Below are 16,058 nucleotides of genomic sequence, written 5' to 3'. Positions count from 1 at the left end.
TCCAGAAGGAATATGAGTTTGTTGTTTTAAGCCCAAGCAGACTATCTTTTGCTATACCTTCCTAAGCTAAGACACACACAAAACTATAACACATTCTATAATACTTGTCATTTACTTTAAGCATGATAGATAGATGGATGATAGATAGATAGATAGATAGATAGATAGATAGATAGATAGATAGATAGATAGATAGATGGATGGACGGACGGACAGACAGACAGACAGACAGACAGACAGATAGATAGATAGATAGACAGACAGACACACAAACAGACACACAGCTCATGGGTTTTCACCCTGCTTTCTTTATTAATGGTTCTTCAAAGCATGTCTCCAGTGCCACCACTACCTCCTGGTTGTCAATAGCCAAGTGAATTCTCTCTCTTCTGTGTCTCCTGAAAATGAAGAAAACAAATGAATGATGACCAGCATGGCATGATAGTGTTAATGGTGCAACCATGGCCCTTATGTCTTTGCAGTAACCATAGCTCTTTAATTGGATTTAAGGTTCATTCAACAGGAGGAAAGTTGTGCCTGTCATTGGAAGTGTACTGAAGTCATAAACTGTAAAGGAGAACCTATTGCTACTTTACTAACAGTATAGTTACTAACTACATATTAAATATTTATCCTTATATGCATAAATAACTGTAGCTCACACCTTTCATGAAAGAAATCTCTTTGCCACAATATGTAACAATAACAAAGACTGTGATTTCAAGAAGGAACAAGGTAGAGCCAGTACATAGAAAGTATTAGAAGGAGAAAGGGAAGGAGAAATGATGTAATTGTTTTAGAAAGATAAAGAATGGACAGTGGAAAGACATAGTGCTAGAAAATTAATTTAAAAGATAGGAAGAAGAAATTATAGAAGAGGCTGGCATGAAAGAGAAACCAGGAAGGAGGAAAGGCAGGCTGTATAGTGTGAACGACTGAGAATGGAGGGAAGAGATAAAAATAGTAACTTCAATGGATAAGAACTGGATCCCCATGAAATTTCCTAAACAGAACTGTAATGGCTCATGCTCTAAAATCAAGAATTAATAAATGGGAACTCATGAAACTGGAAAGCTTCTGCAAGGCAAAGAACATAGTCAATAAGACAAATCGGCAACCTACAGATTGGGAAAAAAAATCTTCATTAACCCCACATCCGATAGAGGGCTAATATCCAAAATTTAGAAAAGAACTCAAGAAGCTAATCACCACACATACACACACCAAAAAAAAAAAAAAACAAAAAAAAAAACAAAAAAAAAAAAAACAAAAACAACCCAATCAATAAATGAGTTATAGAACTAAAACCGAGATTTCACAACTGAGGAATCTCAAATGACTTTGAACCTTAGTTCAAAGTCCTTAGTGATCACAGAAATACAAATCAAAATGACCCTGAGAGTCTACCTTACATCAATCAGAACAGCTAAGATCAAAAACTCAGGTGACAACACATGTTGAAGAGAATGTGGAGAAAGAGGAACACTCCTCCATTGCGGATTGCAAACTGGTACACCCACTCAGGGAATCAATCTGGAGGTTCCTCAGAAAATTGGTAATAGATCTATCTGAAGACACAGCTATACCACTCTTGAGAATATACCCAAAAGATGTCCCACCATGCCAAGGGGCACGTGTTTCATTATGTTCATAGTAGCCTTGTTTGTGATAACCAGAAGCTGGAAACAACCCAGATGTCCCATGACAGAAGAATGGATTCAGAAAATGTGGTTAATTTAAACAATGGAATACTACTCAGCTATTAAGAATGAGGACATCCCAAGCTTTGCAAGCAAATGGATGGAACTAGAAAATATCATTCTGAGTGAGATAACTCAGACACAAAAAGATATGCATGGTATGTAATCCCTAATAAGTGGATATTAGCAAAAAAAAAAAAAAACAGCAAAGAATACCCAAGATACAGTCCACAAAACTCAAAAAGGTCAACAAGTTAAAGTGCCCAAGTGAGGATGCCTCAGTCCCACTTGGGAGAGTAAAGAAAACAATCACAAGTGGGAAGGTAGGGAGGGACCAGGGAGGGGAAGTGGTTGGCGGGGGGTGGGGAAGCAACTGGGGAGAGAGGGGAACCTGATCTGGTATTGGGTGAGGGACAAGGACTGAAGCCTTGAGGGCCAGCAGAAAGAATAGACACAGGCAACCTCTGGAGGTAGGAGGTTTGGGGACCCTCCAGAATGCACCAGAGACCTGGAAGGTGAGAGACTCTCAGGTCTCTCAGTAGATGAAATCCTGACAGTAGGGAGAGGGAATTTATAGAGCCCTCCTCCAGCAGGAAAGACAGAGCATCAAATGAGGGAGAGGGGGGCCATCCCACAGTCACAACTTTGACCCATAATTGTTCCTGTCTGAAAGAATTACAGGGATGGAAATGGAGAGGAGCCTGAGGAAAAGAGGTCCAGTGACAGGTCCAGCTCAATGGGGAGGCCCCAAGGCCTGACACTATTACTGAGGCTATGGAGTACTCACCAAAAGGGACCTAGCATGACTGCACTCTGGAAGACCCAACAAGCAGCTGAAAGAGTCAGATGCAGATATTTGCACCCAATCAATGGACAGAAGCAGCTGACCCCTGTTATTGAACTAGGGAAGGCTGAAAGAAGATGAGGAGAAGGGCGACCCTGTAGGAGGACCAGCAGTCTCAATTAATCTAGACCCCCAAGATCTCTCAAACACTGGACCACCAAACAGATAGCATACATCAGCTGATATGAGACCCTCAACACACATACAGTAGGGGCCTTCTGGGTCTGTGTTCATTCAGAGATGATGCACCTAACCCTCAAGAGACTGGAGGTCCCAGGGAGTTTAGAGGTTAGGTGTGTGTGGTGGATGGACATCCACGTGGAGACGGGGGTGGGAGGAGTCAGAGGGTAGATGGGGAGGGGGGATAAATTATGGACTGTAAAAGATAAATAAACAAATTTTTTAAAAAGAATTGGATCCCCATTTAATGTCGACAGATACTCATCTATAGTTTTTCAATATTTTGGCTTTATATTGGTATAAAAACAATATACATTCAACAGAAATTTTCCTTTTTGCTAAAGGTGACAGAATATCGATTTAGAAATTATTTCTTTTCTTTTTGGAAATTAAATTATAATTACTTCTTTCCCCCTTTCCTTTCTTCCCTCCAAACCCTCCCACAGACTCCTCTCTTGTTTTCAGATTCATGGTCTATTTTATCATTAATTGTATACATACATGCATAGTCATATGTATACATACATACATACATAATTTCTAAATACATAAGTACATAAGTCCTGTTCAATCTGTACTATTTATTGAAACTCCTTTTATAATTTGAACTTTTTCCTGAGCTTGCAATGGTAAGTCTAACCTTTTCCTTGATGCTGGGCAAGTTTCAGCTCCCTGCCGGCCCCGCCCACCATAACTCTTTCACGTATGAGGAGGGAAGGGAGCACAGCAGTGTACTATGTTGTTAACTGTGACACCCAATGTATTTGCTGAGTTAAATGTGGTTTCTACTTATGATACGTTCCACTTATGATAAGTCCACTGAGATGTAATACCATGGTAAGTTAATCACATCTCTACAAACACTGAAAAACATTTAATTTTGGATTTCCTGCTTTACAGATTATTTCTTTGTGTGTAGTCGTGGATTTTTATATAGATTATATGAAATTAAAATGACCCGTATATTATCATATATACACTGGTCTCTGCTTAAATATGTGTGCATGCATGTGGGTGTTTATTTTTATGAGAAGCCTGTCATGAAATAAGTGTTCTACCCATGCAGAAAAACAGTTAAGGAGGTAAGAGCCTGATATGCCATGGGGTGAAGTGAGTTGTGGTGGTGGTGGTGGTGGTGGTGGTAGTGGTGGTGGTGGGGGTGGTGGTGGATGTTGCTGCTGCTGCTGCTGCTGCTACTACTACTACTACTGCTGCTACTGCTGCTACTGCTGCTACTGTCTGGAAGCATGAGACAGAAGACAGTCACGCTAGAAGGCAAATTGAGATATTAACAATTACTGTAGACCAGTTACTTGTTGGTACCCCGAGAGTTCTTTGAGATTTGATACTCATGGGAAGAACTAAGAGAACTGTTTTGTAGGTTAAGATGAAAGTCTATTTTATGAGGTCCCATTTGTCAATTCTTGATCTTAGAGCATAAGCCATTGGTGTTCTGTTCAGGAACATTTCCCCTGTACCCACATGCTCGAGGCTCTTCCCCACTTTCTCTTCTGTTAGATTCAGTGTCTCTGGTTTTATGTGGAGGTCCTTGATCCACTTGGACTTGAGCTTTTTACAGGGAGATAAGAATGGATCAATTTGCATTCTTCTACATGTTGACCGCCAATTGAACCAGCACCATTTGTTGAAAATGCAGTCTTTTTCCACTGGATGGTTTTAGCTCCTTTGTCAAAGATCAAGTGACCATAGGTGTTCATTTCTGAGTCTTCAATTCTATTCTATTGATCTACCTTGGTTATCCCAGCAATATAGATGTTGTTCGTTCTCTCTCTCTCTCTCTCTCTCTCTCTCTCCCTATTTTTCATAAAAACGCACACCTACATGCACACATTTATTCAAACAGAGACATATATATGTATACATATAAATGTGCATATATGATAACATATGGGTCATTTTAATTTCATATAAAATACATAGAATCCATAGCTACATTTAAAAATAGCCTATAAGACCAGGAAATTTTAAAAAGTATTTTTCAATTTTTTCAAGGTGTTTAAAGTATAATTATATCATTTTCTCTCTTCCTTTTCCTCCCTCCAACCCCTCCCATGTCTCCCCACCCCATCTCCCTCTCAAACTGATGCCTTCTTTTACTTTATTATTGTTTCACACACACACACACACACACATAAATATTGCCTCCTGGATTCATTTTGTTGTTTATTTGGTAACAAATTAGTGTGTTCATACCTGAAAGGTGCTAAGTATCCCTCTCTCAGCAATCATTTGTTGCCCATAGCTCTTTGTGTAGGAGTGGGTCTCCATGAACACTCTGCCTTTGTAAAGCTACAAGTACCTCTGCAATAATATCTTTTCGGTCCTTGCAAATCACTTACCATGCATGACTATCACAGAAGTTATTTTCTGCTGCATTTCTATCACTTTTTATGCTTTTTTAAAAAGTTACCTCAGTGAGTGACCTTGGAACTACATCTTTAGTAATTTCCTTGATGTAAATTGCTGGGCAAGTAAAGGCTAGGACACAAAAGAGGTTTTCATCTGTAAAGTATTTGCTATTCATTGCCTTGCTGAGTTCTAAAAATAATTGTGCCATTTTTGTTATCATGGTATTATCTGAGTGGGCCTGCATCCCCACTGATGCTACAGATTAGTATTCGAATGTGTTCTAAAATGTATTGTCAAGTGCTGTCATTTTCAAATGTAACACCTACAGTATTTTTTTTTAATTAAAAATGAACTCATAGGACTAGGGAGATATCTCAGTCAGCAAGAGGAACTTGCCCCGTAAGCATGAGAACTCTGAAAGCATGGGGGCTTAATTTTACACTTTCTTTTTTAAAAAGGCAAGAAAAGTGCGCATGTAATTATAGCTCTAGGAAGACAGAGACAGGAGGCTGCCTAGGACTAGCTGGGTAGCAAACTAGCCTACTCCATGATCTCCAGGCTGAAGAGAGTCAAAAATGGATGTAGCACTGGTCTCTCAACAGGAGGTCCTGAAGGGGGTAGGAGTGGAGAAAGTGAACTGAACCCAGAAACGCACATGTCAATTCTTTACTCTCTGCTCTTGACTGTGAATGTAAGGTGACCAGTTCTCCCACACTCCTGCCATTATGGTTACCTGCCATGTGATGGCATGTAAGCTGAAATCGTGAGAGAAACTCCCCTAAGTTACCTTTGCTGAGGTATTTTACCACAGCAACAGTGAATGAAACCAAGACTTGAGTTTCAAGATCCTTAAAAAACAATTTTAGCAACTCTTTTAAGGTCTCATGGAGCTTTTATTTTAAAAAAAAATGGAGCTATTGAATAAATATCTCAAATTTTTGGATGACAGTCTAGTTGGTATATGGGTCTCCTGGGAAGCCTTCTGACCACCAGAGAACTGCACCAGCTGAGTTCCTCATGTTTTTCTGTCATGGTTGGCATAACACTCACATTGGATAATAATACTTGTGGGAAATTATTTTACTCAGAAACCCTGTGAAATACCCACATCCTAGTCAGTAGTACCTAAGATCCATGGCTTGGACTCAGCAAGACTTCAATAGTGGAAAACAAAGTTAGAGAGCTTCGTTTTTCACAAAGTCATCCCCTTGTTCTGCAGTGCCCTCCCCTTTGTTCCCCTGGGAAACGTTTATAAATGGTGCCTTAGCTTGGGTCATGGTTTGTGGGGTTGCTATATGTTCCATCCATCAAGAACACTCTGTAGCTCAAAGAAAAAGAACTGCAGGCAGAGGAGCAACTTTTTACCACATTGCCACCAAGGTAAATGTGCTTTGAGTTTTGTGAACTGTAAGTTGTCTAGTGAAAAATAAGAGAGCTGTGCACTTGAAATGGCACACTACACAGAGATGCTTCAATGGCATTGAGTGGAGATCTTTTCATGTGTCTCTTTCTCTAGCCACAATTTAGACCTAGTTATAAAAAAAAAAATAGCATTTCCCTAACTTAGAACTTTTGGCTTGCCTTTGAACCTCCTCAAGACTTCTTCGTGGTCACTCAAACTTCTGTAGCTAATAGACTCAGCGAAGTAAAAACCAACTTCAGAATGCTGTGCAATAGTCAAGAACCCAGACAGTTATTCCAGGAGAAACGATGATTTAATCTCACATCCTTGGTACCCAGTGCAGCACCAAAACTCTGGCCTCTCCATTCTGACTGATCTGCTCTCCATGTTGTACCCTAGCCAGGTACTCAGATGTGCAAAATGAGATCACTTATTTTCTCAAATACAGGTTTGTTTGGTTTGCCCTCATAGAGTCAGGAGCTCCAAGATCATGATGTCTGATTTGGATGTGGTGAGGACCTTCTTACTGTATCCTAATACAGTAAATAATAAATGGCATCGAGCTCTCTTGATCTTCTTATAAAGCCATCAATGTCATTACAGGGGTCACCCCCTCATGACTTTATCCAATCCAAATGCTTCCTAAAGTACTTCCAAATACAGTAACATATAAATCTGAGAATTAAGTTTTTCATATATGAACTTCGGAGGGATAAATTCAAGCTGTAGCAAACAGAGAGTAAAACTGTCCCATTGAGTCTACAAGCGTCCCACAAGTCACCATCAACATGGGTCAATCAAGCCAGAACTGATCTCTCATAACCCACTATAGATTCTCTAGAGATGCATCTATGCTAATTGCCCATGAGCCACATTTGCTGGCATGGATAAGCCATTCACTGGAGAGAATTATGCTAATGCATCACTGTATATTCACAACTATCTCTTGAACTATATATGGCATTGTTTCCACAATACTAATTGTCCTAACCTTCTGTGAACATAAAACAGATTAAAGTTTTCCTCCACTGAGGGACAATAAAGGCAAAATTGGTTTAACTGAAATCTGTCCAACTAAAGTCCAGGAAGAAAAGCTATGAGAGCTTGTAACAAGATCATTTATTAATTTAAATTCATCACCTTTATATAAATAGATATTTATTTATAAATAAACATAAATACATCTATATTTATATAAAAATAAAATATATTTATAAATAATCTCAGTCCATATAGTGTTACTTGTGTATGTTTGATTTCAGGGATGACCACCTAGGGGACTCTTCTCTGGGAGAGACTTTCTCCTGTCCTTTTGTTTAGCACATACAAAGAATTTGGTTTGCAAGGAAGCTTTTCCAGAGCCAGGAAAGGTTGACTTTGTGGTAAAACATGGTCCCAAATATTGTGATGTCACTTGCATTACAACTACCCATGAGTTTTTCTCATTGTCACTTGAATTAGAGGGTCAACTTTAGGATCAGTCATCCAAAGACAGATGCTAGAGAGAGCTTTTATCTACTGTCTCCTATGTGTGATCACTTGACTTTGAAGACCTTAAAGCCCAGGTGCATGGAACTCACTATAGAGCCTCAAATAGCTTTGGAGATGCAAAGCATCTTAAAAGATCTCATAAAAGCTATGGACTCCAGTCTTAGTAAAATATACATGCATAGTCATGCTAAATTACAATTTTAGGAAATCCATGGATCTTGCTAATAACCATCTACAGATTATTCAACATCTATCAACAGTCTGGTGTATAACAGAAATCCAGGGCCTAAAGTAGGTGAATTCTCCACATTAAGGAGTAATTTTTCTTTTTGTACATCTTAATTAAAATATAATTATATCACTATCACCACTCCCATTCCCCTTCCTCCCGTTAGCCCCTCCAATATTCATCCTCATTCTCTCTCAAACTCTTAGCCACTTTTATTTATTGTTGTTACGTATATGTAACACACATGCACACACACATACACATACACACATACACAAAAACTTCTGAGTACATTTAATGTTGCTTGTGTGTATATGATTTCCAGACTCATCGAGTTGCATTGGGTACCCAAATAGAAGGTTCATCCTTGGGAGGGAATATTTTCCCCTTTCTCAGCAGGGACTAATGATCTGTAGTTCTTTGCCTAGGTAGGACCCTATGAGATTATTTCCCCTTCTGCTACCCTATCTATTGCTATTATTGTTACCTAGGTCTTGTTTAGGCAGCCATATTGTTTGTGATGTAGCTTCCCTATCATTTCTAGGGAACATAATCTCACAGCAGACTTACTACTCCTTTGGCTCTTACAATCCTTCTACCCCTGTTCCATGATGTTTCCTGAGCCTTTGGTGCAGAAGATATGCTGCAGATCTATCTTTGGGAGCTGAGCACCCCACAACCAATTGATTGCTACATCATGACCAGGTGTGGTTTTTTTGTAATGCTCTTTGTTTGCTACAAAGAGAATCTGTTTTGATATAGAGGGAGAGATTTATCTATCTATGGGCATAAGGAAAAGTGAAGCTATGTCCCATGGGCTGACAATGCTCCCACAAGAGCCATGGACTATCTAACAAAAACTCCAATACAAAGTGTGAGACACCTCCAAGATTTTGGTCACAGTAGTCCAAGTGATTCCCAAAACAACACAGGCTATTTTGTTTCCCTTTGTTGCCTTCCAGGGGTTATGAAGAGACCATATGCTTCAGATGAGAGATTCAAAAGATTCAAGCTGGATCTAACCTGAAAACCCCCTTCCTGTGATTTAGCTCTCACAGTACCAGAAGGTGTTATGAAAGCTGCCAAAGGAGAGATGCAATCAATAGTCTGTCCAGCTGTGACACCTATGAATCACATCAATGATTAGCTTGGCAAGACATCCCTGAAGTGAAACTGTGGCACTCCTATCTTGGCAGTAACCAAGTCCAATTGGACTTAAGGTCTGCTCAAAACGAGGAAAACCATGCCTGGTTCTAGAAGCCTGGCTACCTAAGGCTGGCAAGGTCATGGATCGATCTGTTCCATCTTTTCTAGATCATCATAATTCCTAACTAAAAGAAGAAAGTTTAAATAAAAAAAAACAGCCTTTTATCTTAGAAACTGATTATTTACTTAGTGGTTTTTTAGAATATATTTTCATCTTAAAATCTAGATGCTGTTGGGTAAGTTTTGAATGTCTGACTTTTCACAGTTATACTATTCAGAAAAAGACTTCTTCCTGCTCCAGGCAAGAAGCAAGAAGTGGGTTTTCTTGTCTCTCTCCATGTGGAAACTTTTTAATATATGTAAATGCATGGGAAGAAAATGTACAGGAAAGTAAGTTTCTCACATTCTGCCTCCCAGATACAACACAGTTTGCTTGGGATTGGCTTTCTGGTCATTATTCTGTACACTTGAACTCAGCTGAGATAAAACTGTAATTGTGATTCCTTATCCGGTATGTTTTTATGAAGGAATTTTCTATGCCATTAAAAATATAGCATAAACATTATTCTTACATCACAAAATATTCCTCTGCATGAATGTTATGTGATTTATATACCTATAAAGGCTTTTATTTAAATTTCAGCTCTTTGCCTTTATAAATAACTTAGAAACAGCCTTTAGCTACTTGCCCATAAATCTAGACTGTATTTAGGATTATATCTATATATTTATATATTAGAGATAAAAACCCCGAGCCTTGTGTATATTGGGCAGGTATTGTACTACTGAGTTATATCCTAGGCAAGGATTCTATCTCTAGGAGAGATTTTTAAGAGACTTATGAAGTCAAAGAAAATCAACATTTTAAGTCCTCTAATTATATCCCATGAAGCTTCAGAGAGACTTGCTCAGTCCACAGTTAGATCAGGTACTGTGAGCAGTTTCAGGTTTAGGAAGCATGTATGGTTATCTTATCCAGCCAAGAAGTCATAGCCTCCCCACCATCTATAAAGGTTAAATAAGTCTGATTAGAAATTATTCTTAAGATTAGAAGATATAAATGTGCTTTCTCATATGTTCCAAGTATCGTCCAGAAACTTCAGCATCAGAAAAAAAAATGGCTTTGAAATTTTTGAAGCTAATGATGAGCCTGTGGCTCATCGCTTCTCAAGCAGTCATAGGAGAAGCTCATCTGTCCTCACTTCACCATTGAGAAAACTGAGAGATGCTCTCCAGAATTGGTTCCTTACCTGCACATCACCTGGCTTCCACTGGGTCACTCTGGCAGCATTATGTCCATTTTACCAGTGAAAAGGTCACTGTTCCTCAGGGTAGAAGTACTTTAGGGAGGGCATAGACCTGAAGACCCTGTGGCTACCAGAGTTGCAAGAATCATTACTGTTTTCAGTTCCTTTAGCTGATCTTTTTCTCTTGCTCTTGTTTATATGAAGCACACAGGCTGCTATGGAAACCATTATCATACAAAACTAGGGAGAGAGAAGTGAAGGTCTGCCTAATGTCCCACTTGAATGTAGCCTGGTGAGGGACCAGCTGTTTTCCTAAGACATTTTCCTGCTAGCTTGAAAAACATCCGGCAGAGGCTGGTTTGGGTAGCTTGTTGTTCTGCTTGCTGAGTGAGAAACACTTGTGGGCCCCATATACTGGTTCCCATGCTAAAGGTCAGATTTGCCCAGGGATGAGCCAGTGGTATATCATCATCCACTGTCAATAGAGATCCTGACTAATGATGGAGAGTTCTACCTATCACCTTAGGCTTTGTCTCTGATAGGAGACATCGTGATACAGCTGTTCAGAGCTTAGGTAAGCAGAATATGTCTGAGAAATACATCAATACATGGTTCTGTCATTATGTCAACATCGTAGAACATACTTATTTGAACAGATGGAACAGCCTACTAAACACTTTGATGTAGCATATAATTTGTCACTTCTAGGCTACAAACATACATGTTCCTGTTTTGTCTGTTATAGGCAACGGTAACACAGTAGCATTTGTGTACTTAAGCCTACGGTAAAAATATTACATAAGCAGAATTTTCAACTCCACTATGAATTTAATGGGATTATCATGGTAGATGTGGCACATTGCTGACTGTCATGTCACTATGTATTGCTGGATTGTACCTAAGAAAAGTATAATCCTTTCATAACCCTTAGAGATGAGACAATTTCTTATATTTTAATCCTTACAACAGCCTAATGAAGTTGGCATTGTTGTCTATGTCCATTGCAAAGAAACTGAGAAATTGGGTGACAGAAATTGGTTAGTTGCTAGCCAATCTAGTTTCTTCGCATCAGGTACCTAGGTTGGCTTTGCTTTCCAGACTTCCTTGCAGTTAGAATGAAGCTCTAAATGTGAGTCTTAGATAGTGGATTGTGAGCAAAAGTACTGTAGTTTACTTGAAACCCTGCTACACAGATTCCTATCAAGTCCTGTATCCTCCTCCTTCTCTTCCTCCTCCTCCTCTTCCTCCTCCTCCTCTTCTTCTTCTCAGACTCAGAGGAGCCTCAAAGATAACAAGAACTATCACATTGAAGGAAACTGGCTCTCTAAAGTCACCAGTTGGAGAGAAGCCCCTTGACCTTCATTGAATGATAATGTATGAAATTAAGATGGATGATGTGAAGTTGCATGCTGGGAAGATCTGTTTGTTATGGTAGCACTGCACAGGATAATCTAATTAATACAAAGTAACAGTTCAAGGCCACCATCCTTCTATTAATCCATCCCCATCCTCAAATGAGATCAGCAAATTCTGTCACCAGTTTCACTGCAATAGAGAAAAGGGGGAACCTTCAGAAGTTCACTAAAATTATGGAATAATAGACAGATTTATTAACAACATCACAAAAAAGATATTATCCAATAATCCAGTGAGATTCAAAAACTTATAGACCTTCATAAAGGGGAAGAAAATGAGGGGTGTGGGTAATCTTGATAGACAGTAAATGGTTTGTGAGTAAGTGCAGAGACAGACAATAGCCAGGGACAGAGCTGTTCTAGGTTCTGGGGGAGTTAAAGGAATGAGGACGCCATGCATATGCATGTGGCCTATCCCAGGGGTGAGCTCTCAAAGCTGCCTCAGAAGAAAAGATGAAAAGTCTGTCTGAATGTGGCGACTTTCAGTCTCTTCTGTGGATAATCTTTCCTGGAAGGGAGTTTAAAACAATTGCATTTCTTTTAGAAGACATTTCCCAAGTCAGATAAGGGAACTTCAAAGGCAGTCAGTCCCTCAATGCACTTAGGTTGAGGAACAAAAGGTCAGAAAATCCTTGCTTCTAAGACAGTTTCAAAGATCCTCAACTCTTTTGATGCACCAGTGCCTATCATGTGACAGCACCATCATTTGGGGTATTGTTTGCTGAACCCCAACTGTGGCTCATCTCTTGTCTTGTGTTGGGGCAGCCTGAATGATGAGGCTGAAACCACCCAAAGGTTCACTCACTCAATTTTCCAGAAGTTGACCCAACTTCAGCTGAGGCTGTTAGACCAAAATCTAACTATGGCATTTCTGGGTGGTCTCTCTGTTTTCTTATAGCATAGGCGGGGTTTCATGAGCAACCATCTCTCGAAGAACCAGCTGGAAGCTGTTATAAGTTTATGATCAAGCCGTAGAATACAACTGCACCACTCTAATATAATCATGGGACCACCGAGATTGAAGGGAAAGAACCATAACTCCCACCACCCAATGAGAAGGTGTCAAAGCAGGTGGAACTGGAAATCTCAAGGTCAAAATACAACTTGAAAGCATAATATAATCAAGATCACAGTGATAAGCAAAAGATGCAACAGGAAGGTTTGAATGTTGCCTTTTTCTTATGAAGAAAGAAATGTATATAGTAGGAATGTGAAAGTTCTCTGAAAACACTCCCAAGACACAGTTGACAGGTTCCTCTAGGAAGTGAGACTGGACATCCAGTGTGGAAAGAAAACTCCATTGTCACTACAGCCAGCCTGAGACCATTTGGCACTGGAAAGGTTTCAGCTCCTTCTCTAAGTGGTAGCAGTGACAAGATCTAACATGGATTTCAAAGTGTCTCACCGACTGATGAATTGGAAATATGATACAGGACTGAAGTAGACACAAGGAACCAAGTTGTAAGGCTATTGCTATAACCCCAGGGAGAAATCATAGCTGAGCAAAATGACTGCAGAGAGGGCTACCAGATGAGCTGCTGGCATTTCTGTCCGTATGTGATGACCTGTCACCTCCCCCATGAGAAAAGAGACAAAGCTGTTATTATTATCTATGATTCTTTCAAAGTGTCCCTCAGGCCCCAGGGGAGCGAGCTATACAAAGAAATCTACACTAAAACAGTGTCTCATTCTTGGGTGTTTGCGTCAGAGCCCTCTGCTTACGAAGGCATGGTCTGACTGTGTCACCTACAAAGGTTAATGTGCTGTGCTGTTTCACTGTGCTATATAAAGCACTGTAATGGTCGCCAGAGGAGGAAATTACCATCGCTGCAGAGCACAGGAGTTGTAAAACACAGCTTAGCTTCCAGGAAGGTTTAGAAGAAGTCTGTGGCTGACTCACCATGAATTCCTCCCGTCACTCACTCTGGAGCTGAATGACTGTCATCTGCTTCTATCAGCAAAGATAATTAAACAGCAAGCATTTGCTGGGGAGCTGGCTTGGAGGAGAAGGTAGGAAAGAGAGAGGGAGGAGGGACCTCCTCCATAAGGTCTGCTATCTACACATGGCTTATCATGCTTCCCACACTAATTCACCACAATGCTCTTGCCCTCAGGTCAATCCTTCCAAACTCAAAAATCATCTGACTACCATAGTCCATCCAGGTGACCACTAGTGTCCACCAACATAGGAGGCCAAGGTTGAAGGGACAGGGCAACAGGAAGAATTCTACCAGATAAAAAAGAGTAGAGAGATGCTTAAAAAGTAAAAGATAGCCTTCATCTTAGATGAACGGAAAGACACATACACTGACCCAACTGCAATGGTGTTAACACTGCTCAAGACAGTCTTAACCAAAACCAGAGGAAGCCAGTCCAATACACATTAACTTGACATAAACCCAGAGATGCTTGTGACTAGGCCAATGCCATACATTCACTTACCCCACTGATGAGAATGACATCCAGAAATCTGAGTGGCTTGTTCGAGACTGTCTAATTAATTGGTCAAGACCAACAAACTAAACACAGACCCTCTTACCTCTAACACCGAGTCTCTTTCCTGTGTCTTAATAATTTAAATGATGCTTTCTTTGGAGGTTAAGCAAATACTCTGTATACTATGAACTATAAAAAGTTAATGCTTTGGGGGGAACCAAAAAAAATCTACTCCCAATATTTAATATTTAATTTAAAAACAATCAATATGCCCTGACAGGGATGGTGTCATATCACCCCAACATGTCACCTTGTCATTTAAGAAGCAGCAGAACCCAGAATAGAGAAATGCCAGGACTGGGAATGGGAGTGGGTGGGTTGGGGAGTGGGGGGGGGGGGGGATTTTCGGAGGGGAAACTAGGAAAGGGGATAACATTTGAAATGTAAATAAAGAAAATATCTAATAAGAAAATTTTAAAGGGAGGGGGAAAGAAGCAGGAGGAGGAGGGTCTTTGCCTCTTTCTCACATGTCTTTGAAGGGGGCCATGAAAGAGCTTGCTGATATGTATCAAAAGATGGCCTAGTCGGCCATCACTGCAAAGAGAGGCCCATTGGACTTGCAAACTTTATATGCCCCAGTACAGGGGAACGCCAGGGCCAAAAAGGGGGAGTGGGTGGGTAGGGGATTGGGGGGGTGGGTATGGGGGACCTTTGGGATAGCATTGAAAATGTAAATGAGGAAAATACCTAATAAAAAAAAAGAAAAAAAAAAAGAAAGAGCTTGCTGACCTCTCTCTCAAGTGGGTCATCAAACCTTCATTTCAGAAGGGCTTTCTCTGTGCCTGGAAGAAAAGGGCAAGACACAAGTATGCCAAGAAGATTCAGAACAAATGGACGTAGCTGCGCGTCACTCCAGTTCTCTCTACTCATCCCACCTTTGTCCAGTTAGGCTTCTAGATGGCTGCCCACTTTTCAACACTCAACTGTAAGAGCTCAGTTTCCCTGTGAGCTTCGCTTCTGAAGGCTCTTGTGCCTTTTTCTTGTTAGTTTAGTTGGTTTTGTTTGGTTGGGTTTTGGTTTTGGTTTTTCAAGGCACCATTTCTCTATGTAGCCCTGACTGTCTTGAAACATATTCTGTAGACCAGGCTGTCCCCAAACTCAGAGATCCCTGTGCTCTGTCTCCTGAGTGCTGAGATTAAAAAGGTGTGCACCACCACCATCTGGCTAGTCTAATGCTGCTGCTGCTGCTGCTGCTGCTGCTGCTGCTGCTGCTGCTGCTGCTGCTGCTGCTGCTGCTGCTGCTGTTGTTCTTGTTGTTGTTGTTGTTGTTGTTGTTGTGGAGGTTTTAGATGTGAATATTGTCAGAGAGGACATAGGCTATTTTCGCCCTTTTTATCAAGAGGTATTATGCAGTTCTCATCCTTCCTAATGCTGTGATCCTCCACACTTCCTCATGTTAGGATGACTCCCAACCATAAAATTATTCCATTGCTACTTCCCCATAATTGTAATTTTGTTACTGTTATGAATTGTACTGT

General features: G+C 40.3%; 1 long non-coding RNA gene across 1 annotated transcript in view; it reads right to left on the bottom strand.

The window, feature by feature from the left end:
- Window positions 1-288: 288 nt before the first annotated feature.
- The window catches only part of Gm39952, a 91,780-nt gene continuing 76,010 nt past the window's right edge, over window positions 289-16,058 (bottom strand). Inside the window, exon 3 of the long non-coding RNA XR_866795.1 lies at window positions 289-398. This is a non-coding gene — a long non-coding RNA (predicted gene, 39952). The remainder of the gene's footprint in view (window positions 399-16,058) is intronic.

Source organism: Mus musculus, chromosome 2 (assembly GCF_000001635.26).
Source record: "Mus musculus strain C57BL/6J chromosome 2, GRCm38.p6 C57BL/6J".
NCBI lineage: Eukaryota > Metazoa > Chordata > Mammalia > Rodentia > Muridae > Mus > Mus musculus.
Note: the sequence above shows the minus strand (reverse complement) of the source record. Positions and strands in the feature narration are given on the sequence as shown.